The sequence below is a fragment of the Photinus pyralis genome, unplaced genomic scaffold (assembly GCF_008802855.1).
Source record: "Photinus pyralis isolate 1611_PpyrPB1 unplaced genomic scaffold, Ppyr1.3 Ppyr1.4_LG4, whole genome shotgun sequence".
Taxonomy (NCBI): Eukaryota; Metazoa; Arthropoda; class Insecta; order Coleoptera; family Lampyridae; genus Photinus; species Photinus pyralis.
Genome location: NW_022170511.1, coordinates 11,922,074 through 11,949,342, shown reverse-complemented (window position 1 = coordinate 11,949,342; position 27,269 = coordinate 11,922,074). Strand labels below are relative to the sequence as shown.

General features: G+C 35.6%; 1 protein-coding gene and 1 long non-coding RNA gene across 4 annotated transcripts in view; one reads left to right on the top strand and one right to left on the bottom strand.

Annotated features, from left to right (window-relative positions):
* LOC116167671 (gamma-sarcoglycan) overlaps positions 1 to 27,269 on the top strand; it is a 295,822-nt gene that overhangs the window by 255,671 nt on the left and 12,882 nt on the right. The gene's annotated exons all lie outside the window — the stretch shown is intronic.
* LOC116167675 lies at positions 22,044 to 22,357 on the bottom strand. The gene is made up of 2 exons (XR_004144603.1): positions 22,303 to 22,357; positions 22,044 to 22,252 (listed from the first exon to the last, which is right to left on the bottom strand). It is a non-coding gene; the product is annotated as an uncharacterized LOC116167675 (long non-coding RNA).

Below are 27,269 nucleotides of genomic sequence, written 5' to 3'. Positions count from 1 at the left end.
CACAGCTCTACAAATATATTCTGAACAAGTGGGGGGATTTATGGGTACACTTATTTGGAGCATATTATTTTAAATGGTATAATTATGCATAATTACGCCGTACTTTTCAACCATTCTGAGCTCTCCCACCATTTCTATTTCAATAGTGATTTCTAATACACCCTCTAAAAAGGGCTTTAAAAGTTGAATACTGTTTCCATTTCACCTATGGTAAATCAGGTGCTATAGAGAGAAGAAGATTTTATTGGAACGGGTAACAAGTATATGGAACATGATGTTTCATCGTAAGTGTCTTATCCAAATCCTGCAACCTCAACTTAACTAATTCATTTACATTTTATTAACAAACATTTTTAAATTAATTGTGAAAAGAAAAGAAAACACATGCGATGAAATTTAGTTTAACGACTCCAGAACATACAATAATCGATTTTTTTTTCAAAACATCCTTTAAGTACAAATGCAATTAGTGCAACATACTATACCCCATCCAAGCCCCCTAGTGCATCATGTTGCCAAAATGTATATCAGGTATAACCTTCTACTGTCAAATTATTCAATTATTGTTGCTGATGGGTAAATTTGGCATACTTCTTACACTAAATTCGTGTAAAGCTCTTACTGCACCTGGAGGTTTGGACGGACAATAGATGGATGCTTGGCTAGGTTGACGAATTCGCCCATAAAATTCGCTCCGGAAGATTCGCAACCAAAAGTTTCAAACTTCCATGCCCCACTTATGGCACCGGCGCTTACAATACGCTTCCGAAATCTCCGTTCCTGGAATTTCGGTCCCCTTAGAAATATTTGCAAAAAAAAACAAAAATACTCACCTCCAAAGCGAAAAGGAAACTACTCCGAGAAATTAACACATGAAAGTAAATGCCACATTGTAACAAGGGGAGGGTAAGTCGACGCCCATCTACGTCTTACAGAAGTTATTCTGGCCGGTAGTAAGAATGAGACACCCTTTATGTGGTATATTTCAATGTTTAAGAAAAAATCTAGTGGTTTATTTACGAATCAACACAAAGTTGGTTTATTTTAGTTGAATTTGTGTTTCAGTATTTGTTATTTCCTTTTAGAAATGTGTGTAGATGTGTAATTTTTTCGTTTTTATTTTCTCGGTGTTGTAAATTGTTCTATTTAGATAAGGTGTTAAAAGTAAGACACATCTGGTCAAATTTGCGTGTTTTACAAAAGGTTTTATTTGGTTGTTGCGATAAGGAGTTTTATTGCTAGGCGAAATTTAATTAACCCAGGGGTTCTTTCGCTGATATGAGAATGCAGAGGTTACGAAGAATTACGCATTTCATTTGGAGAAGGGGAGACATTTGGCGCGTTCCGTCCTCGCTGGCGTATATCGAATCTAATCGTAATTGGCGATTCATTGGAAAATTTATGAAGGAGTTCTCTATGGTGGAAGTGGTGTTGCCTTAAATGCGGGAGAGGACTAGAAGAGTTTTTCTTTTGCTTTTAGTGCGACGCGACGGTTTCAGAGCGGGTACACTCCTTTACGCAGTCTGTTTATATGAAAACGTAATTTGCCAGTATTGTAATAAAGTATGCAGAAGAAGTAATCTTAATAATCCTTTTTTATAGGGTTCTCTTTGTGTGACAGTTTTAGTGTGCCTGAATATCGCAAATTTGTTACCGCTTGATTGATTAGATTATTTAATAACTTTAAGTAATTAAGATTTCTTTATTTAATTGTCTGTCGAACGCTTGCACGCAGAGTATGTGTAAAAACAGGCGCTAAAAATCCCTCTTTCTTCCAGCGTCTTGGTTAGTTTTGTTCTTCATGTTTTGCGGAATAAATTTGTGCCTTTGTCATTTAAACTGTGCCTAATCGAACCCAAAGTGAGACTCAGATATAGTTTTCATGTCAGATTCTATTCTTGTTGATGAATTATGCCAGGTGTTAAGTTAATCGTGGCTACTGAGTCTCCCAAGTTGTTCATTTAAAGTCAACATCGAGATTTTTTCAATTACAATTCTAAATTTAAAGATTGTTTTGATTTGAGCTAGCTTGACAGCTGTTTTGTGGGTGGCATTGGTATTTGCATTAATGACGTTGTTTTATTTAGATCATAGATTGAGCACATATTCGCGCATTCATTCAAAAGGATTAACAGCTCATATTTCTTCCCCTAAACCACATCAAGCAGTTTATGACAAATGCCATTGGATTAATCAAAGAAACGAGCATTTTGTTGTTTTCGTTTGACAGTACAGTGTTCGGTTCAGGCTAGATTAGATAAACCAGGGGTTAACCATCTCCAAGGCGACTTTCGGACATTACAAGGCCAGTTTCCGTTCCGTTCAACGCTTGTGGGATTTCATCACGACTACTGGATTTTTGAAAATGGCACCCTGGACCTGCCATGACCTTTGCATTTCACAGGAAATTTATCGCATCGAAAATGTCTGCCAATTGTCTTCTCACGGATTTTATCCGATCATGCTCTTTATCCCGTTTTATTACGCTACATCTATTTTAACGACTTCCCCTTCCACATCCCATAAATAAACATAAAACATGAAGTTAATGAAACGCGACGAAAATCGTACTAATTAGAGCGGACCGTTTCTCGTGAATAAATCGCCATTAATTATTGACCGTAAACCAGAGTGAAAACAATTAAAGAATAACATTTATTTAGTTGTCCAAACATCCCACAAATGATTATAATCGAATTAGACGCTTCATAAGTTACAATCTAACGCTAATAAATAAAGCCCAAATCGAGGCCAAATGTGGCGGTTTGAAATGTGTAATTTAAGTAGCAATTAATTTCCGCTGTATAGGAAATGGTATCTAATGGACTGCTTTAGGTAAAAATTGCTTTTATTGAACTCATTTCAGAAGGAAACTCTTCTATATTTATTGAGGGATTACGTTTCAATTTATACAAAAGAAAATGCTTGGATGTTTGATAGGAATGGGTAATTTAATGAGAATTACGCGCTAATATAGATTTTAATAATTCACTAATAGGTGGTTACGTAATCGTAATGACATCGGAAATAATGTACCAAGTTTCCCATAAGATGCTCAGAGTAAGCGTCTTGGAAACTTCGAGAGATACGATACGACATCGCATACTAAGCTTTTAGGTACGCTTGGGACCCATGAGGTTTTCCAATATTTCCACGAGTTTAATAATTTAGTAAGATGCATGTATCTATATTATGTACAGTGTAACTAATAATTAATAGTTACCCAATCGAACGATATGCAACATTAATTCATTGTTCCGCTAGAAAAATGGCACGGGAGATTTTCGGACCGATTTTCTTGTCACAAAAACGGGGCTTAGGAATGGAACCTGATACCACTTCCAAGATTTCCCAATCAGATATTAACCTAATTAATTTATATACCATGCTAAGGACACATCATCTTTAATAAATTGACAAGAAACAATAAAAATAAGACTTATCCTTAAAATTAACGGTTGAAGAAATTTGCCCCCCTTCAAAAATAAATTCTCCCTCTTGCTCCAAACCAGATCCCGATAATTTCATATTTTTAATATTCCAAAAGTGACCTTGTATTTTTTCGGGATACCTACAAGCTCAGATGGCTTTCTCTTCTTTGTGAACTGTATTCCGGCTATCTTCAAAACAAGATGACAAGCCCAGGACATGATAAGTTGTTTCTTTCTCGCTGTGACAAATTCAACATTGAAATGTCCCTCGATGAATATTCCCTGCCTTTACCTCTCGGCAGATTCGCGAAACCTATAGCTGTCATACATTCCGAGTTGGGTAGGTAATTTGTTTGGCTGGGTTTTGACAAGTTGATTCCAGGTGACGGACAGTATTTCCCCCTCTCTAAGTTTAAATCAATGTCCTTTTTTTTCAGCCCGTCGTTTGCATTCGACTATCTCTTCGGACCAATCATGGCAGGAGTGTTAAATCTCGATGATCTCTCTTATCACCCTGCGGTCGCAGACTAGTTCGTTCGCGATTGCCGGGTATTTAATATTTCTTCCGAGATCTAATGACCGTATGCCAATTGGTGAGTTTCTGGGATCAGATGTTACTTTTTCACTCTCCTGGAGGTTGATGTTTATTTCAAAAATTCAATTTGCTGGAAGAACATCTAAGTAGCTACCACTACTCTCCGGACAACCTAGGCGTCATCAGAAGTCACAACCTGATGATCTGCAAATCCGATGTGATGCCTTGGTAGATAGCCGTACTTCTCGGCAAATGCAGTTTCTCATATCTCCTTGTACACGAAATTGCTAGTTAGACCTTGACGCCAAGAAGTGAGCTCAATTCTCGCATCCAAACCTGAAAATAATCAAAATGAATAACCTCCCAAGCCACAGGGCTCGGTATATAATACAGTGAATGGAATAACCGCTGCGAAAACGTTGAGAACGTTGCAGAAGGCTTACGGGGATCAAGCTCTATCAAAAACAACATTTGATTGGTACAAAATGTTCAATGAAGGCAAACAAGGAGTTGAGGACGAAGAGCGTCCCGGGCGACCATCCACATCAACTGATGAGCAACACGTCAATAAAATAATAATAGGACTTTATTGGACACAAGATATCAATATAACAAGAAGAAACAAAGAAGAAAACAAAAAAACATGATAGTGTCCAAATGGCGAAGTTCAGGTGTGAAAAAATCCTTACCTGCTCTTCCACTTAACCAATTAACGTTATTTACACAATCAAATCAAGGAATTGGTACTTGCAAACCGTCGATTAACAATAAAAAAACTCTGCTGATGATATTGGCATATCAAAAAGATCACTAAAGTAAATTTTGAAGAATGTTTTTGGCCCCAGACGCGTCAAATCTCGATTGGTACCGAAATCACTGTAGTTTTTTTTTTGGAAAAAGAGCAGCGTGTTTTTCATCTATAATGCGACAAATATCGTTCACAACCACCGTATTTGCCTATTAGCTCCGTGCGACTTCTGGTTAAGCTCAAAACACCGAGGACTGAAAAAAAACTCGTAAGTGCATTGCATCGTAGGGGGAGTAAGAAATGTCCAAGTTTCTCAACAAAAGACATGTTTTTCAGTTTTTCTTCAACACTAGCAAATGTCACCTTATTGATACCCAAAAATCAAGACGCTGGCTCTGCGCGGCAAATTTGCGTGGTTAGGTTCCATCAGTAGGTGGTGCCATCTATCAAATCAACTCCAGGACTTCTTCAACAAGTAGTAAACCGTAAACAATAATAATGCTTCGTAATGGAACATCAACAGTCAACATTTTCATAAGGAGCTTTATCAGAACAAGAAACAAAAATCGAAAATAAAATAAATATAAAAACTCTTATCAATGAACAAATGGGAGTAACACGCACTACTTAACACACGTTGGAACATCTAAGAGTAGATTACTAAACCTGGTTATTTAAACTTATTCCGCCATGAGATATGACGAAAGTGACACATTATCCAATCGGATGGCAGATTTCCAAAGTGGAGCAAATGACCATCCCTCGTCAGGGTTGAAGATATTAATTTTCATTTTCGTAGTTTAAACTGGTTTTACCGAAAGAGTATACTTTTTACTGATAATCACATCAACAACAATAATCCTTTTCGAAGGAATTCACAAAACGTCCAATTAGTTAGTGTTCGAACGAAACTGCTGCGTTCGCCATATAATTAAATGCGTTAAATATTCCTCTTGTAATGTTTATTTACTCACCAAACACAAAGCAATTTTTTTTCGAACTCTTCCTACGATTTTCACTGACGAGCGGCTTTTACGTTAACCTTAATTACAGGATCTTTAAGTTCTTTTACTTGAACTCCCACAAGATTCCTCAAGCATTTAAAAAAAATGTGGTTTTTCCAGCTTACGGTTTCTCGAAAGAACTGTTATTTTGAATCACGCACTTGACGCTCTGGTGGCCCAAAACCGAATGCCTTACATTTTTCAACACGCCCATAAAATAGCGCTGATCTTTAATCATTAATCAATCGGCTTCCTTACCCAATGAAATGCATATAAAGCCCCATCTATCAACACCGACCAGATTTTAAGATTGCTCAGTTCGCGCTTCTCACATCGCTCCATGCTCATCCTGAGTAATGCTGATTCGGCTGTTTGGGTAAGCAAAAGACATTCGTATTGTGACTAGCGCTGATAACTTTTCATTAACCGGTCACAACTCATCCGCATTGACTTAAGTGAAATTTAAAATAACAAAATACTCAACACCTAAAATCGCTAAATTTTAGATTTGGCACCTTAAAGTTGTTATATCAATTTCGATACACATGTATAAATCGCCCTATTTTGTGCTCAAGTACCTGATCTAGCAGTTTGGTCATTTAATTTTGGTTCATCCTGTATGTCTTAGTTTCTAGGAGAAGAAAAAAGTTTGGCTTTATACTGACTCATGTACCAAGGCAAATGTAGTAACCGTTTTTATCCTCTCTGTTTTTGTGTGGTTCCTTAATTATTGGTGGACTGATCATTCCCAGTAGGACACGTGTTCCACTTCCACGTGTTGTCAATTTGATAGTCTCCAGGATCACCGACTGTATTAGTGAAGATGTTCTTGGATCTTGCGATAATAAACCAAAACTTTCGTTATTGTAATTGATATACAATTTTGCAAATGGATTAAACCTTATCAAAATCCCGTGTTCTTAGAAACCGCCGCCAACAGTCCAAAGATTTCATTAACCAATTTTTAATTAACACTTGATGTAATTCTGGGTACGAAATAGACAAATTTAACATGAACACTCTAATTTCGGTAGTAATTTGGGCTCGATTAAACACAAAACTAACCAGAAACAAATTTATTGGTCATAAACCAATAAGCTAAAAGCAAAATAGGGTCTCATGGTGAAAAAACAAACCCGACGCTACTAGCGATCGCTGGAACAATTTAATTTAAAGAAATCTTAAATCAGGGTGTAGTAAATCCCAACTCCAACAAATAAGGAACAAATAATTGTAATTAGTTTCGACCTAATTTTTATGGAAACTTTCTTTAGAGACTTTGTCCTTTATTCAAATAACTTTCTGAATACCTAGCGCTTCCTGTAATGAATCCTGTAAAAAATCCTGCTTCAAATGAAATGCTCGTGTTACGTGTTAATTCCACTTAAGCAGTCACTTTAAACAAGGTAGACTGTATTTTCAATTACGCTCAAATACGCCAAGCGTTTCAACGGCCACTAACCCAAAAAAGAGCTTGAACCAAAAAGACTTGATCAACTCTCCTATTTAAAACAAACTGCTTTTCCGTTCCACATTTACGGTCAAAATAATGCGCATCGTCAAATCGAACATACGCTCAACTTGGCGATAACACGTCGCCAACTTAAAACTAATTAGCTTACGCCGCGATAACAAAACTTCTTATCGCAATGACCGGAAAAAGACATGACATCAACTTTTAAAATAGAACTCAAATAATTCCAGATGAATAAACTGAATCTTTTAACACGTAATTTAAATTTACAATTACCAAAACAAAATAAACAAAACAAATATTTAAACAAAATCAAACATCAAATAAATATTTTGACACAAAATCAACATTTACCTCGAATTCAACTATTATGATCGAATCTTGTGTCCAATCTCAAATTCAACCAACATTTAACGTCAACAAATAAATGGAATTCACATACAGGATGACCCATCCTGATTTTAAATATCTTATAAATCTTTGGAAATACCTGCGCATTTATTCTTTTCGTGAAACACAAAGGAAAAAGGAAATTTTTTTCTATTTTCGACAGTGTAGGTACATCACAAAATATGAGGAAACATGTAAAATGTACTTGGCAGACAGCATCAACATTAGTGGCTATCACAATAATAACCTTTCTTCGTAGAAGAATCCGCTGACAGTCTTATTGACTTACAATAGGTTTCAATTGGTGCAGACGAAACAACAATGTAGTATCTCATCGGCTTTCAATGGAATTCGCGGGGTGAAATCAGCCCTTTTAGCATTTAAAAATGATAAACATAGTGAGCGACAACGGGATTGCATCCATCACTCCAATTACAAAAAAAAAAAACCTCCAAGCCAAGGACCCCAAAGCAATAAACTTAATTCGCCACTAAAATCGTGTACTAAATACGTTGGAAGCAAAGTAGAATACGGCTTTATTTTATTGCTATCTAAATTGCCCATATTCAGTCACCGTAGAAAAACCACCGAAAACATCACCGCAAACGAGTTGCACGATACACTCACAAATTTTGCAGTATCTTAGCGATTCACGACGTTTAATCAATTTATGTCTTATCAAAGTTCATGAAACGCTTCTTTTATACAAAAAAAATTACTTGAAAGCCTATAGGTTAAGGTTAGATTAGTTTAATTCACTTAAGCTACCCCAGGAAGCTCAAACAAAAGCCTCTGTTGAAAGGATCCCAATAAATATAGTTTGTATAAGATATGGGCGATATGCCTCGAGCGGAGGGGGTTTTCAGAAAGATAACCACCAACACCACACTCACTCCATAGAACCGCAATTATGAATATACATTACCGTTTGGATTTTTGAAGGGAAGAGCTTTCAATTGAGACTTTGCAGCGAAGGAGATGTGGAATTTTAATGTTTAGGCTAAAGGATCATGTATAACGAGCGACCTCTCTTTCATGTTCCCACACATTAAATATAAATGGAGTAATCCGAGTACGAGATTCAATGTGTAACGTTTTCTTTCTGTTTGCCTTTAAAATTCAGTGGTCGTGATTGAGGGAGCTCGTAATAAATGGGAGAGACGAAGATTACATGAGAAGTTGTCCGCGGAATGTTTACAAATCAATATTTACAAAATAAAACAAAAAGAACTGCTTGATGCGAAAGCCATTACCCTGAAATATTCATGTTCGTGTCGACATTGAGTATCCGATGGATGTAAAGTGGTTGTTTCTGCTGCCGGGTTTCGAATTCCGTAATGGCACGGACGGGTAAATGTTACAAACACCCCGGACACCACCTCGTCACTCCGTAAATTCTTGTCGTGTGCTTGCATAGCTTGATTTACTTTCGGCACGCATAAAACCACTTATTCATCAGATTGATGTTCACTTCAGCATTAACAAGTGCTACCGTCGCCTAGTTCTGACAGTGAAGCGATCATCAAATTTAGGAACCCACTTCTTTTACTTTACTTTGCAAACGCACATGTATATTTCCTCTGGCAGGATTTTAAGTAAATCGCTGTAGGACTCCCAAAACTCCCATTTGATTCAGTGTTAGATTTAACTTCGGTCCTGAAATAAATTGGAATTTCTTTAGGAACAATTTTACGGTAGTTGACTATTCGAATGTTGTTACACTTGTAGATTGCCAATTATATTTTGATGTTAGCACTTAATGTCAATAACAACGTTGATTAAACATTAAACCTCACATTGTTTATTTAAGAACAATCTACCAACTCAATGAACTGAAATTAATGGGGACTACGAGTTATTACTTTCTTAAGTAAGTGGTAAAGGTGAAGACGTTTACGAAGCACTTTAAATGACGAACATGGATGTACAAAAATAAATATTTCTGCCTAATTTAGGTATGTTTAAATTCCAAATTAACATTTAAATGAAAAATTCTTTAAGTGGGCAATTGTAATCGTGTTTTCGTTTTCGAACAAAAAAATATGCGCAGATAAACACTTTAATTTACATTTAAAAGGATCACTATTATCTGTGTCCTGTGATGGGTGGTAGGTACCCCGCATTTCGTAGCTGAATCTCGAAAGGTGAGAGAGTTTGTTTGTATTACAGATCATTCGAAGTTTTGTTTAAATTGCTAGTAAGCCTTTGAGTACGGCAACGTCTAGGTAATCCTATCTCAGAGGAGCATATTTACTTCAAACTATCTTCTTCATATGTCTTAGACTTATCTTAATCGAAATTTATCTTAACACAGTTTTATTTTGGATGTACTCACCTCCTGCACTGAAGTTTTAGAGATTTCTACTAACAACATAGACTCACTATAAATTGGGCTAGGATTATTCAGATCACACACATATTGAAAGTGTTCGGGAATACTTAACATTGTATGGTTGCCTAAAATTACTATACTTATTTTTTGTTTACGATGGAAATATTTAGGTACTGTAGCGAGCATCCCAGGGACATACGGGTGCCATCGGGGCATCGGCAAGTCGATAAAAGATCAACAACCAGCGATAGGGAACGAAAGAGGATGTGACGGGAAATATGAAGTGTTTATTTGCAGAACATTCCATGATTTTTCTAGAATCTTTTCGTTTGCTGCCTATGCAAATTTAGTTGTGTTTAATGACAGTTCCAACATCTATGCGGAATTGATGACTAGTGGTTCGAGCTCGTCTGTTATAAATCTACAGGTTATTCATTCGAGTGCAAGTTAGTAATAAATAATAATATCTATTATAAATCAATCTATTAAAGCATTGTTAAAAATTCATTGTGAATTAATTGTAAATAAATAAATCGAATCACGTAATTAAATTTACGTTACAATACATTTGAACTGTCTAGCTACCTACATGGTTATTGCGCATTAGTCGTTACACGCCGCATTTCTTTAGTTTGCAATTTGAGTTACCTATTTTCATTTGCAGTTTTCCGATACTGTAATATTTGTTAAGTGTCTTAAATGGATTTCATTTTCGTATCAATGTTTTGACGAGAGGGTTACCCAAGTTCTTTACGACTTTATTTTAGACCAGTCAATAAAAACATCAAACTTTCTATAGATACTTAGGTAGGGTCTTTAAAACGCACGTGATTTAAAGGGTTTGAAATTTGGAGGAAATGTAGCTTGTTTCATGATAAAAAACAAGATAATTTTTTGGGCCTGTAAAGTTGAACCGTTTCCAAGATCTCATACGATTTCTTAAAAAACACCTCTTTTTCAAGGGGATGAAATAGTATATTAAGATACAAGTGTATAATCAAGTCTTTAAAGCACGCGCAACGAGTTTAAGGGCACCACGCAAAGCGGAGTGCCTTTAACGTTGCAAGTGCTTTAGAGACCAATTATACACGTGTATCTTATAGTATTTTTTATTATACCTGCAGTATAATTTAAAAATAGGAAATACAATGAAATCATATTGACGTTATACTCGAATACATGTCTAATTAAGTGGGATTGGTGTTCGAAATTTCACGATTGCCATGGAAATGTCACTTGACGTTTGCTTATAAAAATCATCGTCTTTGTGAATAATAAAGGAAATGTCAAAGGTATTTAAATCTTCTATTTTTTGGTGCATTCATTCAAAACTTCAAACATTGCTGCGACTAAAAAGTGGAACAGATTTGGAAGCATGCCCTAAATTGAGCGCGTTTGTGGAAGCTTGAACCAAAGGATAGGTACAAGCCAAAGCAATGTTCTGCATTTATAGAAAGCGACCTAAGAGGATTTTTTATTTCAACCCCAGATGACAGTTTCAAAAGTCATACTTGAAGTATCATTACCTAGCAACTTTAAAGCACGTGTGTTTTAAAGGCCTTTTTTCGCACGCATTTGAGTGTTTTAAACGGAGATTGTGATTCAGGTATAATAAAAAATCTATTTTTTTCATCGTACAGAGGTGCGCGGGATAGCAACATTTTCGCAAAGACTTACATTTTAATAATCAAAAATTAAAAAAATTTATTCCAATAGAAAAATTTGAAGAAAAGTGGCAAAAACTGGGGGAACAGTTTTAAGATAATATACCGTTTTTGACAGTAGGTAAATAGCTTCTTTGCAACTAAATTAACGTATTGGAACGCGCTAATAAAGAGTTTTTGAAATCTGTCTTCTCTCTCCTCTTTAATGTTGCTAAAATATTTTCTTTTGTTTCCCAGTGCCCAACTGCCATAATTAAAACATCTTTATTCTTTCTTTTTTCTGCATTTTTACCGCAATAAAAGCAATTCGAAGTAAAATCGAATTCTTTTGCTTCCTGAACAATTTGTTTTTGTTCACTAACCCTTCTTCTTGTCTGTTTTACAGCTGATGGGATTAAGCTGGGCCTGTTGATCGTTAATTTACAGGAATTATGAATAAAATCCTCATAAAGTTTATTCCAGGTTTTACATCTCAAATCATTTACATTGGCCGGTAAAACTAACGTTCTTATTACAGATTTTACAAGTTTATCAACAGGCCCGACGCAATTGCATCAGCTATAAAACAGGCAGGAAGAAGAGTCAGTGAACAAAAAAAAATTGTTCAGGAATCAGGAAGCAAGATAATCAGATTTTATTTCGAATTGCTTTTATTGCGGTAAAAATGCAGAAAAAAGAAATAATAAAGATGTTTTAACTAAAACAGTTGAGCATAATATAACAAAAGAGAATATTTAAGCAAACATTAAAGAGAAGCAAGAAGACAGATTTTGAAAAAAATTTTATTAACATTCAACATGATTTATCATGTCAAAAACCTTGTACCTACATCTTAAAACTGTTTTTCCAGTTTTTGGCGATTTTCTCGAATTTTTTTATTTTTGTTTATTAAAATATAAGTCTTCCCAAAAATTTTGCTACCCCGCGCACCACTATACGATGAAAAAAAATAGATTTTTCATCCCCTTGAAAAAGAGGTGTTTTTTTTCAGAAATCGTGAGATTTTGGAAACGGTTCAACTTTACGAGTCCAAAATTATTTTTATTTTGTTTATCTTCTTTTTTATCGTAAAAGAAGCTATGTTTCCTCCAAATTTCAAACTCCTACGACTTTTTTTCGCAAGAATAAAAATAAAAAACGAAAAAAACAGTTTTTCCGGTTTTTCTAGGAAAATTGAAGGTAATGTGAAAATAGTGCAGATACAAAAGTTGCTCATTTTTTTAATCTCTATCACTTTTACATTTTTGTCTAAAATGAATAGTTTTGCCACAATTTTCAAAACACACCTTTCCACCCTTTTCAACCCCCGTGAATTCACCCGCGGAAAAATTCAGCTGTTTTAATTATTTTTTCCCAATTTCTATTCATTTCACCTGCCTGAAAAACCCGGTTTCGCCAGGTAACTAATTTTTTTGGTAAAAAAATATTATATAGCCTGGACTAATAGGGTATGCAGCCAAATCTGTTGCATTTATTAATCGCAGCGTTGATTGAAATTTTGAATGTATGCACCAAAAGGTAAAATATATTGTGATTTCCTTCATATATGACAGCATTTTGTTTGTAAGACGCTTCCTATTCATTCACTATAACAAGTTTTCATATTCTTAATGATTTTCATTTTTCTCCTATAAATGTTTCTACTGATTTTGCAACAATTGACGGTGTATTATCTTTTTTAATCGAAATCATTTTATTTACAAAAAAGGTGATTTTTATAAGTGAATATCAAGCAAATGTGACAATTACAATTCGTTTGTATCGAAAACCAGTGTGTAATCAAACGTCATATAAAGGAGTCGTCCAAAATAAAAATTACCTTTTGAACTGCATGTCGCAACGACCTTGTTGAGCTCAAGGACGCTTTCTATCAAATCTGTAACAGACACAACACAACAAACAAATAAAGAGGGTAGTGAATAGTGTGGCATATAAAATATTGCGTAAGCAACGTCTGGCACGGAGACAATCGTATACTAAAACCGTAATTAATACTCAATAGGTATCAATAATTCGAATGACTTTACACTAGCAAAAGCAAGATTTTGATCGAGCACGGATTATCCTTACAACATCGTGTATAAAAGCATAGACGTGTCGTTAAATTCAAGAAAAGTACTTTACAATGCACAAATAACTAAATTTCTATTGATCTAATCAATTGAAAATGTAAACAAGATCGAATGCGCCAAATCTTAGGAGTAAAACAAATAACGTAACAAAAATTGTTGATATCGGTTTCGAACCAAGTCTCGGCAGCTTCAAGAACTGATTGACAAAGCAAGGGTAGCTAGTATCTCAAGTAACACGGCACAGGATGAATCTTCATAGTAAGAAAGTAACGTAGGCACAATCGGGGCTCGGAACTATATCTTCGTAGCGTAAGTAAAATCAGACGTATCGGAGCAATTTATATCAAGATCGTTAATCGCCAGACGCTCGTTATACTTGCGGTTACAACAGGAGCAAATCGGTACATCTCCAAGTACAAACTTCGTCGGTGGTAATGTTGGTAGAATGAAGTAAATTCGCATGGTTAATGTAGGTAGAATTTTCTAAGTCGGTACTCATCCATCACATGACGCACGCAATTGTCATTCCTAGTAAGATGGCGAGTCACGTACGGCGTTGGTAAGAGATAATATTCAAGTAGATCATAACGTAGAAGGTTATCGAAAAGAAAACTCAGAAACTTTGAGGGAAGGTAAACTTGAGGGTTGAGTGAAGGTAAACTATGATGGAAAACTTGAGGGTTAAGTAAAGGTAAACGCCCTGGTATTGTTTATATGCAAATACGGATCCGTAAAAACGATTCAATGGAGTCACATACATCAAAAATAAAGAGAGAAACCACTCCAAAAATAAATGGTCAAGCCAAAACACTAATTCCTTATGCAGGTAGACAAAAGTCAGTAGACGGGATAGCATTAAGTGCAGAAAGGTGCAGAGCATGAACTCTAGCAACAAGACAAAGATCTAGGTAAAAGAACTCTAACAGCGAAAATAAAGAACTAAGATAATAAAAAATCTATTACAAACCCTAAGGAGGCTGGTGTGGGGTGATTCAGAACCCTACGTATTTCATTTGAGATTAAAGAAACAATGTTATTTACTTCAGTTGATAGTTTAAAAAAAACATTTGAGTAGATGTATTCAATCACGAACCCTATGTACTCAGTTCTTTTGAGCTCAGAAATTAAAGATCTCCTAATAGAACCGTAAAGTTCTCCCACTTATATACTCGTATGTCGTTTTGCCGTTGATAAGTTTAATGCGTGCTTACGGTTAAATTTTTTTGGGTATTTTGTATATTTACAATACAGATGTATTAACCACAATGTCGCACTGAGAAAAAGAACTCTTGAATGAAAAAAATGAAATAACATTTGGCATGAGTATCGTGTAGATGATTATTGATAACACATATTGAATCGTATCCTAAGCGTTATTTCATCACGTTTTATCTGGGATCGATTTAGGTGTGAAACTTCCCCCCGACCTTCAAATAAACAACCACCTTTAGGTTAAAATGAAAATTCTCGTTAGATTTTTATCACGCCCCGTGTATTATGTTCCACACGAGCGAGATCCGTCGCTAAACTTTGGCAATTTGGCTCATAAATGGAAACAATTATTTTTATCGCTTTTTGATGGAATGTTAAGTGTAATTGCTGAAAGCAGCTTTAAGAGATTCATTTCTTAATACTCGCAGCGGATGGTAAATGACTGTCCTCTGGCTTTTCAAACCTGCTGGAATAAATACGGAAATATAAGGAGGATATAGGGCATAATTTAAGACACTTTATTCCCATGTCGATGGGTAAGTTTAAAATAATTCACCCTATCGCTTCGAAACTAGGATCGTAGTTGCTGTTTATTTGCTGCAGCGCAGTTATCTTTAGCAACTGAATTGATCATTAAAACCATTGGTATGATTAAAAATGTGGCACGATCCCATTTTCAGTAGGGATTTGCTTCCTATTTCATTTAAAGTAACCATTGTACAAATTAAAAGTGGTTCACTAATGAACGTTTTAATTACGATAATTGTATAAACTAAAATGAGCTTTATTTATTCCCATAAAATAAAATTGTACAGCCTTCCTTTGAATTGAATGTTGGTGATAAGGGTAGAAACGTACAACAAAGCTTAGTTGTGGCTCCCTTACGTAGGTCGTTAGGAATTATATTGCCCGTCATAATTAAAGATACTGAACAGACACTTTTAATTAAACAATTACTAATGCAAATTTCAAGTGCCTATATGTAGCTCATAGGAATGGTACCTATATCTGATTATGGCACGATGCGAGTTGGGGTCTACCTGTACGTATCTAATGTGTTTGTGTTCGGGTCCAAGCGTATTCCTTCCATTATACAGTACGTGTAGGTATTATGTTTACCGTGTATGTATATCGCACCAGCCACCTTAATTGGTTCCTGTACATTCACGGTATATCTCCGGTAAACTTTCTCGCAGTTTCCGCAAGTAATAATGGCCTTTTGTTACGTTAGGTACTCATCCCTTACTACATTAACATTAACTTCCGGAAACGGAAAAGCGGTCTTACGATAGTATTAGACGGGCGAGCACTTATTTTAAAGCTCTTATCGACAAGTCCGCAATGCTCCCACTAAGAACCCACAATACAATTTGTACCAAATAAACGAGCACCGGGAGAGAAGTATTAGGAAGGTAATTTGGTCAGTAGCGAGCTTTGTGATCGGCAGATTTCCCAGGAGGAAGTATTCGCCTGCTATCGGTCAAGCTCCACGAAGGAAAACACGCGATTTATATATAGAAATTGGTCGGAAGTTAGGTTAAATATTGGCTAGTGAGATTTCGCAAGTATAAGGTTAACTTTCTTAGGCGATTTTCGTAAATTAAATTACAAGAAAAGGGCAAACATTTTCACGTCGAAGCTTTCATTGACACGCGAACATCCGTGATGGAAGAAACTTAATATCAATTTGGTATTCTTAAAAATATTTCATGCTTTCCGCTTATTGTTTGATTAGATTAGCGTTCGTTTTGTTTTGTTACGGCATTTGTAGGACGAGTTCATGTTTTCTTAAGTAATTTGGTCCTTGCTTTTTATATCTGATCTACAACATACATCTCTTAAAACCGTTTATTAATTTAGATTCCAATTACAATACATATCGTTTTTGTTATTTACCAGTGAATAGAGGGGGATTACCTTGCAAACGCTCTGGTATTCAAAATTTTTGATACATTGTCTAGGGTGGTTAGTGAGTGTTAAAAATGCACAATTCCTCCCTCTCCGCGTCCGCCGAAAGAACCGAAAAAATCTGCTCTTTCTTCATACCTATTTTCGCTTATATCTTCGTTTCGGTGCATTTGAGCTACAAAAGATACACATTCCCTATAAATTTACGTTTTTAAATTTACCGTTTTGTCAAAATTAAAAAAATCGCATTTTCCAGAACTTTTGAACGGAGTGGGAGGTAACCAACGGCACATTGCTTTTTTGGCTATTGTGATTGCACATTGGATTTAAAAAATTCACTAATTTCAGGTGAATGACCAGTACTTGCAGGCCGAAACACTGTAATATTGTTTGAGGAATGTCCATATTGCCATCAAAAGCAGAGGTGTCAGATTATAATATGCTTCATCTGCAATCAAGATCTGGAAGGAACCCCGACCCGCTATAACGGGTAGGGACACGCAAAATAAGAACACAGCGGTAGTTCGTTTTGGGCAAACTGATCTTCGTAACTTCGTTGCATTTACCAAGGGTTGAGCGCCACTCAATTTCTAACTTAACTCTCCCCGTATGAAATTGAAAAAATACGGGGGTAGTAATAATAGTTCAACTCAAACAAAGTACTGGTTTACTCACACCGAGTGTCAAATCAAAAATAAACTCCACAATGCGATAGCGTAATACACAAATATTCAAAATCATAAGTTACGTCACACGCCACGTCAGACACATCCAATCAAGAATAATCGTTTAAATTGATTACTTGATCTTAAGAGAAGTTTCCACATAGAAATTGATATTCCGAGCACAAATTTGCACGTATAGGCCAAATACAAGTAAAACATAAGAAAGGCAAGGCTTACCTCAACTTTGAATGAGATGACGACGCCAAGAAGTGAGCTCAGTTCCCGGATCCACAACCTGCCAGCAAAAGAATATCTCCCATGCCACAGAGCTCGGTATATAATTAATTGACGAATGCCTGAAGGACACCGCTTTACTCGTATTAAGCTTCTATCGCAAGCATGATACTGAAATTGGCCTACATCTCCAATGGGAAGTGGCGGTCTACCATAACATACGCGTGTTAAACTCGATCATATCTTAACCAAGATCGCCAAAATATTTAATAGATAGATATTAAAGGTGACAAAGTAATTGAAGGTAATAACATATAACCTGGAAGGGGCAAAATAGTTAATACTAATACCTTAAAGGTTATGGAAATTGTTTCTCTGTTGAGGATCGAATGCTTGCTATCAAATCTGGCGCATGACCCAGTGACCCCATTCCAGAAAATGGCAGCTTATTTGCATCCCGGAATTAAAACCCTAATAGAAAATCAAAGGTAACCATGCAAGCTAGGATTTAAACCCTAAAAGGAAATCAAAGGTAACTCTCTTCGTTGATAACCAAAAATGTACATACCTCTTTAAGTGAGAAGGTTAATTCTTGATGAATGCAACAATCCTCGATGTAAAATTGTATAACAAATATCAGCTGAAACCTAACGAAAGATACACTTCAAGTAGATACGTAAAATGCAAATTGCGTACTTACGATAAGTCAGAAAAAAAGCAATTATAATATCCTCACTATTGGACTTTTTAGGTGAATCCGTCCTAACAATATTTCCGGAATCCCCAAATTAAGAATTCAATCGCCACAGATGAATAAAATATGGATGGTGGCAATTAAAATTCCATGCGTTTTCACTAACGCCTCAGCTGTTTGTTCAAACGAAGTGCACTGGATAAGGTTCTCGACAGAAAATAAAGTGAAAATCGTGCCAAATCGCGTGGTTAAAATTCCAACGATAGATGGAGTTATCCAAGGTTGCGACTGTTACGAGAATCTTTCAATAACTCCGATCTACAGATTTGATAAAGAATCCACCTCTGGTCTTTTCGTTTTTGAGATATCATGCTAACGGACGGACAGATGGACAGACACCACAAAATTATAAACTCGCTAGGATCTCGTTAATAAATAAATTGGATAGATGCCACTTAGTCTTATAGAAAATTTAAAGAGAAAAAATAATGATCCTTGTTCTATTCTTAATAAATCAAAAAGGGTAAAGAAATTGAATGGGTTAAACATAAACAATCATCCCTGTGATGTATCAGAAACGTTACTTAACGTGCAGGTTATCTGGTAAGAAATTTTGCGGTATTTAGTATGGGAAAAATATCGTTTTCTACAGATAACCTGCACGTTAAGTTTAACGTTAGTGGTACCAAAAATGTAGCCAAACAATAACTGAAAGCGATTGCAATTTAATTGAAAAATATAAAATATAACAAATGGTTTCCAAACGTTACAAATAATAGTTGAAATGACACTTACTCAAAATCAAAATTTAAAGTCTAGAGTACTATTCAAAAAGGGATCAACTCGTAGTCAGAAAATAATTATCGCAGGAATAATGGCCTATTAAAAAAATGTAGTAATTACAATTCGGCTGTATCGAAAGCCTTTCGGCACAAACGTTAACTCACGGAATTGGACCAAATTGATCGTTCAAAATCGAGGTACCAATTGATACAATAAGTTGATCAAAATAATTGAAAAGACAGTCTAGGTCTCGTATAATGAATGGCTCTCTTTACTGGTAGTTTGTCAGGATTACTCCAAATTAAGGATTCTAACGGCAAACGTCAATATCATATAAACATTTTATTTGGGCACAAAGACCGCTTCAGGCGTGCGAATAATTACAAAATCAAGTTTTTAAATCCCTTCACCTTGAATGTTAAAACGACAGAATCTGATTTCGCGCTTCTAATTTTACGCTGTTGATCCTCTATTTCACACTCTATTTCAACTTCGCCAGCGAAAGTAATGCACGTTCTTGATCACTAGGGTCTCACACCAATATATAAAGTCACCCTGCGCTAATTTACATGTAGTTAACTGAACTCGGTCTTCTTCTTTTTACTAGTAACTAGTACAACAAACCCCACGGCAACTTACAGGTGGTTAACTTAACTGCACTCACGCCTCAACGCACATTCGAATATCACAAAATGAATCCAATCTACGATAACTTACGAGTGGTTGCCTTCACTTCTTCTTTTCTCTTCGGTACCCTAAGTTGTAAACATAATTTTATAGTATCCGCGATTGCAAATTGTAGCTGAAATTTAGTGTAAACTTACTGCAAAACTACAAATGCTACCATCTTGCTAGATACTGAACCGACCGACGTTCTCCATTCAATTTCGTGAGTTGTTGTAAAGAGATCTTCTTGTTTGTAAATTTGTGTACAATAGTGTAGTCTAGACTTAAATTAATCTACCGTTAGTGGGACGGCCTCAATTTAAAGCTGTGTCACCTTTCAAATTGTAGATCAAAGGGTTTCCATTACATATACTGGTTTTCCAAAATTTAATTAATGTCGAGTTTCGTTTTGAAATTATTTGTGCATAGTTTCTAGTCCCTCTTAGTTAGGTATATATCTTACATTACAAGCTCCGATAAATTCTAAAGCTTTATCACGTCTCGCAAAATCACAGCTTTAATAGTGTTATAAAACAGATACACTAACGCATTTTCCAACATAAGTGTCGTAACGTATTGCTATAGAAACGTGACCAAAAAAACAACATAAAAAATAGCCTTTCAAGTAAAACTCGGAATCGAGTATAAAATCAGGTAGGTACGAGGGAGGATTTGTGGGAAATCGATAGACCCGCACGGTCGTAGATAATTTCCATCATCTTAACAACATAATACATATCAAATAACCCGTAAAATATGCATTATTTCCATTCGTATAACTCCCACAGTTGGTTAAGTAAGTTGACGTAAAGGAAAGTGTTTCACACTGTGAAATATTGTCCGTGCGCGGTGCTAAATTTGCCATTTCCCAATGGAACGCTAGCAGCGGGTGGAACTGAGACGACATGATTAATAGCGAGCCCATGAGTAAGACAGATACCTGCAGGAAATGTACTCACTCCCTCTGGAAACTGCTCCAGTCATGTCATATTTCGATGTTGGACAACACCATTCCGCATCTTATTGCCTAAGTAATAATGCATGGAATTTATCCATAAATTTGCATGAGTTGTTTGATTACCCTATTATTCTCTTCGCATTTTTTTTTAAATCCAATAAATTGCATATTTAGTGGGTTATTAAACGTGATCTCCTAATTGTTTGACTACGAGTATGCATTGCACCAAAAATATTAATAACCGATAAGTTCTAGCAAATAATAAATAACGCGCTTGACGTTGATTGCAATTTCCAGGCAGCTACCAAAGTTACTTCGACTTGAGGTGAAATTTATTTAGTCTTCTGTGCAAGGTGATTAATCAGTTTACGCAACTCCACTGTTATGCAGATAGAGGTATCTAAATTTTGGAGATTATTGGCCACCGTTTAGTGAGTAAATGAGGTGCCCTTTAATCATTTTTTTTATGCAAAACATCATTTGTAGCGTTTTATTCGTAAGAGACTATAAGAACGAAAGTTATCGTATGAGGTATTTACCATAAAGCACAACTCTATACGGCTAAGCGTAAGGTTTTTGTTTGGAAAAAAATTCAAGCAAACGTTTTACTGTTTTATTTTCTTTCTCACTTTTAACGTATAGAAAAAAAATATAAAGTGACTTTTGAAGGTTTTTTTGTATCTGCAAGAATATTGTAATCGGTACCTATATTCCAATAACTTTTCTTTTCTCTCAATTCGTTAGTAACTGTTTTCCATTCACCCAACAGAAATAGCGAAAAATTCCCGACAGAATGAATATTTTCTGATTGGTCGAATTGTCGAAACCCGTAACACACACAACCGCTTGCTCTACTACCGTCATCGCGTTTTGTATTTAACTTGCCTCAATTTGCTGTTAATTTCATTTATACGAATAAAGTAGACTTGCGCTATTCAAAAGGTGTCCAATGTAAGGACGTCTATCATGGGGATCTCCGAAACCATAGAAGATACGACTATGATTAAATTAGAGAAAAGATGCCCAATTAAAGAGTTATTCGGTGTTATTCTGGTGCATCTTGAAATAGTTACGATATTGAAAAGTAAACAAGAATTGAAAAGTTTCCCAATTTGATCTCGGTTTCGTATTCTTGTGACACATTAGTCATTGCAAAAGTTTACAATATTGGGAACTTAATATTGAAATCTTAGCAAGTACGGATTATCCTTGCTAGCCATTTTTCAAGTTAATTTAAAGGTTAGGGTTCGTTTCCAATATGAATGATCCTGAATGATCCTGAATTTATTTTATTAATAGATGTATTACAACATGTGGAACAAATGTAATAGTTGTATTAATTTATTTTGAATCATTAAAATTATTCAATTTGAAGCAATGAACAACGTTTATATAGGCGTCCTTATGGGTAGGGAGTATCTGTTCTATGGGAACATCCAGTGAGGCTACCGCTCCATCTACATCTTGTATTTCTTCGTCAACCTGAAAGTAAATGTTAACGTGCTTTACAAAATACCTGAATTATGATATACATATTGTATTTCCACGTTTTCAACTGCATGAATCGCTTCGTGCACTTCATTTACCTACCAAGTACCATGTAAAATAACCTTATTTCGAGAGCATTTAGTGCTTTATTCTCCCGTGCTTTCTTGCGAGTTTGCGATTTCCAAGTGAACACCTGTAGTCAGAAAATATAATTAACAATTGTATATTAAAGTAGGTAAAATACCTTCTTCCATCCTTCAACTTCTCTAGTGGTCCATCTCCACATGCATTTAGCTCCTCTGCTAGTTGCAGCCACAAAGAATGAAGATCCTCTGGGCCCAAGTTAGGAGAAAGTTTTCAGTTCTATTATAAACGAAAAAAACATTGTCAACTATACTCTGTTTTTTAACTAGGAAGACGGATTTAAAAGTTCCCGCAAAAATCCTTAGTTTCTATTGGCTCCCGCTGCGCCCGTTTTACACCCAGGTAAAATTGCTATTGACATGATTTAACTGTCAAATTTAATCGCGATTCTCGTTTTTGTGTGTTCTGAGTCCATTTGCATAAATTTTAAGAAAAAAAAACAGTTCTTTTAAGACCTAAAGTTGATATTTCGCGTCCTAAGTATACTGGTATTAGTGATGGATTCAACTCCAAGTACCAGTAAAGCAAGCTTGTCTCCTTTGAAAAACGTAATCGCTTAAACTTGGGTCATTTTATCAGTCTTCGAGAAGCAGTTTATTATAAACAAATGTTGTCTGATATTCCGGATATGAATTTTGCTACCCTTGTGTTGAAGATTGCATCTACCACAGGTAACGTAAATAATGATGTAGGTATATATTTGGTTGTTAAAGTATGACACATATTAGGAGTTGCACGATCTACAGTATACCGGATATCGAAGTACTGGGATTGTTACCCCTTCGAAACGTTCCGGTGGTCATAACGCTGTTGCAAATGTGAGCTCTGACGATTGGCCGAATTGCGTGCAACACGTTATTAAGGAAGAAAATAAAATGTGTAGATTGGATGGCCTAATGGATACACTTATAGAACCCTTAATTATTTCACTCGGATCGAAGGACAGTGACAGTTCTAGTGAACTCTCGGAAGACAGTGACTAAATCTCTTATACATAAAGCAGTGAACTGTGCTGTCTAATAATATGAGCATAATTCCATTGTTCTGAATTTGTTCAATAACTTAACATTTGTTGTAAATTGTAATGCGGATTGTGTAGTATTACAACTGATAAAGCATTTAAAACTACAATTCAAAATAATGTTTCAAAGGCCAAAAAATGTATGCAGGATGATTACCTATTATCAATGTATTACATATTTATTATAATTCGCTTTTAAAAGTATGATGTATGCATAATATAAAGGAGTTCCTACCAAGTAATAACCCAAAACCATAAATAATGAAATCTATCCAAATGTGAAAGAAAATCACATCACGCAACCCACAATACATATCTGTATAAAATGAGTCTATTATTTTTGTTACTAGATTCTAGTGACATTTTCAGTGTAAATCAGGTTTTTAAATCCGTCTTCCTAGTTAAAAAACAGAGTATACACGTAACACCACGTCTTAAATCAACTTGTATTTATACCAAACAGCTGACTAATTGTACTTACGCACGCGCACATTATTCACATTTGTGGGTTGGCTACACTGTGTTACAACTTCATGGTTAACTTTTCAATCTTGTAAAACGTAAACATACGATTACAAGGTGAGCACGAGAATACAAACAATTTTCAATATTGTAAAAGTCACTTGAAAAGTTTCTTGAAAAGGTTTCAATATTGAAAAGTTTTCAAGATACACGAGAATAGGACTGATTTCCATACTGAAAAGAAAACCAGAAGATTCCGAATATTCCGATGGTATGTCAGACAAACCGAAATTTGCCCATTTCGTTTTTATTTTTTTTTTATATTTGAACAAATATAAAAACAACCCTTTCTCATTGCCACTATTTGAGCTCTAACAAGACACCGTTAATAAATTTTCATACAAGGTTTCGTTTCGGAGAAATCATCAACTTCATTTTTTTATATGGCCCGCAAAAAAAGTACATACTGAATTGAGTGGCATTTTTATTACGAATACAGCGTTGTACGGCACAAAAGAACAAAAGTTGGTTTCAACATGATGGTGCACCCGCGCACAACGCCCTAATAGTATGAGAATACGTACCGGCAAATTTTCCATTCTCCAACGAATTTGTATTATAGCAACCGATTTGCTTGATTGTGTTCCAATTTGTGTCAAGTAGAAAGATTTCCAAGCGCTTAAGTGTATTTTGAAGCAGGTCCTTAAAAAAGAATTTTCTTTCAACAAATGACTTTCTTGGTTTATTAAGCGACAGAGCAAAGCGATGCAAGCTTTATAGGTGAGTCGATGGTGTCCGTCTGTCTGTGAACACGATAACTGTCAAACGACCGATTTGGTTCAAACTTTACACAGTTGACCTATATGCCACATGCAATAAGCCTATTGAAAATAGGTCAAATCCAATGATCCCGTGGGATCACGCTTCTATGTCTCTGCCAAACGCTTGAACCTATTTGGTTGAAACTTTGCACAGTTAACATACCACATGTAACAAGCCAATAAGTAAATAAAATAATTGAAAATGGATCAAATCCAATGACCCCGTAGAATCACCCCGAGGTGCTCTGTCGCTTTTTTAAATGCTCTTTACGGGTTTATTTAATATCATTTTTTTTCTGTTTACCTTATATGACTACTTTAATTTTGTATTTCTTTGTTGTTTTGGCCAATGTCATGGGTCATTTTATTTAATTGAATATGAGCGAGATTATTATTATTATTGGGTTTATTTAAATTGGTGACATATTAAGACAATGAAAGTTGCAGGTGTTACTTTGTGTAAAGTTGTCTCACGTCTACAATTTATTTGTTTGGCATTATTTTTGTATAAAATGGACAGGTATGATAAAGGTTAATGGGTTTGGATAAGGCAACGAGTAACAACAGTTTGTTTACGTTAATAAGTGAAAGTGCGATCTTACGAAAATGTAGAAGGGGTGAACGCGTCATTATAAAAGACGCTCTGAGATTCTCAGCGTAGGCATTCCCACGGCATTGAGGCCATTAAATATATTCAGTTTAATCATCGTTATTTGACATTTGAATACAGAAGTTTACTTCAATCGTCGCTTTTTCTAAAGATAATATGGTGGTTGTGTTATACCGGTATCGAGTGTATCGCAATACAATTTAAGGTTGACCTAAATTTTTTTTTAAATAACAAGTGCCCTGAAAATGATCATTACAGCCAACAATTAAGACACTAGCGTCTATATTCAACAACTAGGATGTGAGTTTTTCATTCCTATTCTCGTATGTTGTGTTTAATGAACATTAAATTTGTTTGGGGTGAATTTAATCTAGGTATTGGAGAGGGTTAGAGTGTAATTTTAGATTTAGTGTTTGTAATTGTTTTAAAAAAATTGATCACGTGTGTTTATGAACCCAGTAAATTCTGAGTCTTTTGTAAATTTAGGCAAGCCAAATGGTTATCTGTGAAATAAATATTTTTTTGTACTCATTGAATGGAAAGATAATGTTTCCAAGCATCCTCGATGCACGGGAAAACGACTTTCCCGCATCGCGGTGTTTTTTAGTTTCCGCTGGAGAGAAGGGGTTATGCGCGTTCTTCGGTTGGTAGTACTTATTGAAGTCAACGAACGTCATGTCATGGTTAACTGTCATCTGCTGTAAAATCAATTAAACCGTTGGTTGAGGGTATTTAGTGCGATTAATCGGAAACAGACGTACAGTAAGTTTTACGTAAATATATAAACAAGAACTTATAACGCAATCAAATTATTTTTCAGAATTGGAACTCAAGAAAAAGTAAAATTTATTGTTAAAACGTCTTAAAATGTGACCTGTGATATTCTGCAACTATTCGCATATGCAGTTTAAGAAAGCACATATTAACACACACAAAGCTTCCAAGGATTTTAAATGTAACGAGTGTATTTACGCAACTCAAGATAAATCAAATTTGAGAACACATTTCTTCACACATGTCTTCTGGGAATATTAAATACGATCAGTACACTTACGCGACCAATAAGAGCACTCTTTTCAAAGCATATTTCTTAACATTGAAGACTTCCAAGGATATTTAGTGCAAACGATGCAATGCCGTGACCAGTAGTAGCACTCATTGCAAAGGCAAAATATGTATTAACCAAAGATGTGGAAGTTTTAAATGTGACCAGTGCAATGGTAGTTACAAAATTATGTTACCAACCAAACATATGATTGTGTTACCAACTCATGATTAAAAAAAACTAATTTACAAAACTTTATTAATTTTGACCTTTTTTTACGCAATTCGTTACAAAAAATATTGTACCTAACTCTTTCGGAAAGAATTTTCCCGCATTCGCACTAAATGCAGCACTCCCTACGGTCGTGCTGCAAACAAAGTGCTCATGCGGGAAAATTAACTTACCGAACTTGTTAGGTAAATAACTATTAATTGCCATTGAGATCATTTTCTGCGCTTTTGATCTGTACTACATCACCTTCACCGAGCAGTCTGTGGTTTTTATTAAACCGCATCTTGTTACGTTTTTCCGAATTTTATTGTGGCAATACATTCGCGCGCTGACACGCGGCCATCATTTTATTTCTTACTTTAGTAAGTCGCGGTCCGCCTATGGGCCGCCGTGTCTAACAGCGTACTACCTAAGTCTTTATCTTCCCAAACAGGGACAAGGTAAATCTCGACCTGAACAGGCTTGCAAAGTTTCTTTCGATTTCATTAACTTGAGAGAGAGTTCAGAGTGGGTGTGACGAGCGTCACGTCGCGATGTGTGGAACTTCAGTCGCGACAATGGCCGCTCCCACTTTGAACAGTCCTTTGTAAGCGATTTGTTTGCAGCGACCGCGCTTTGCGAGTCTCTTATTAAGATGAAACTCTGTGGGTGAGCATGTATGTAGCATATCGAACCGT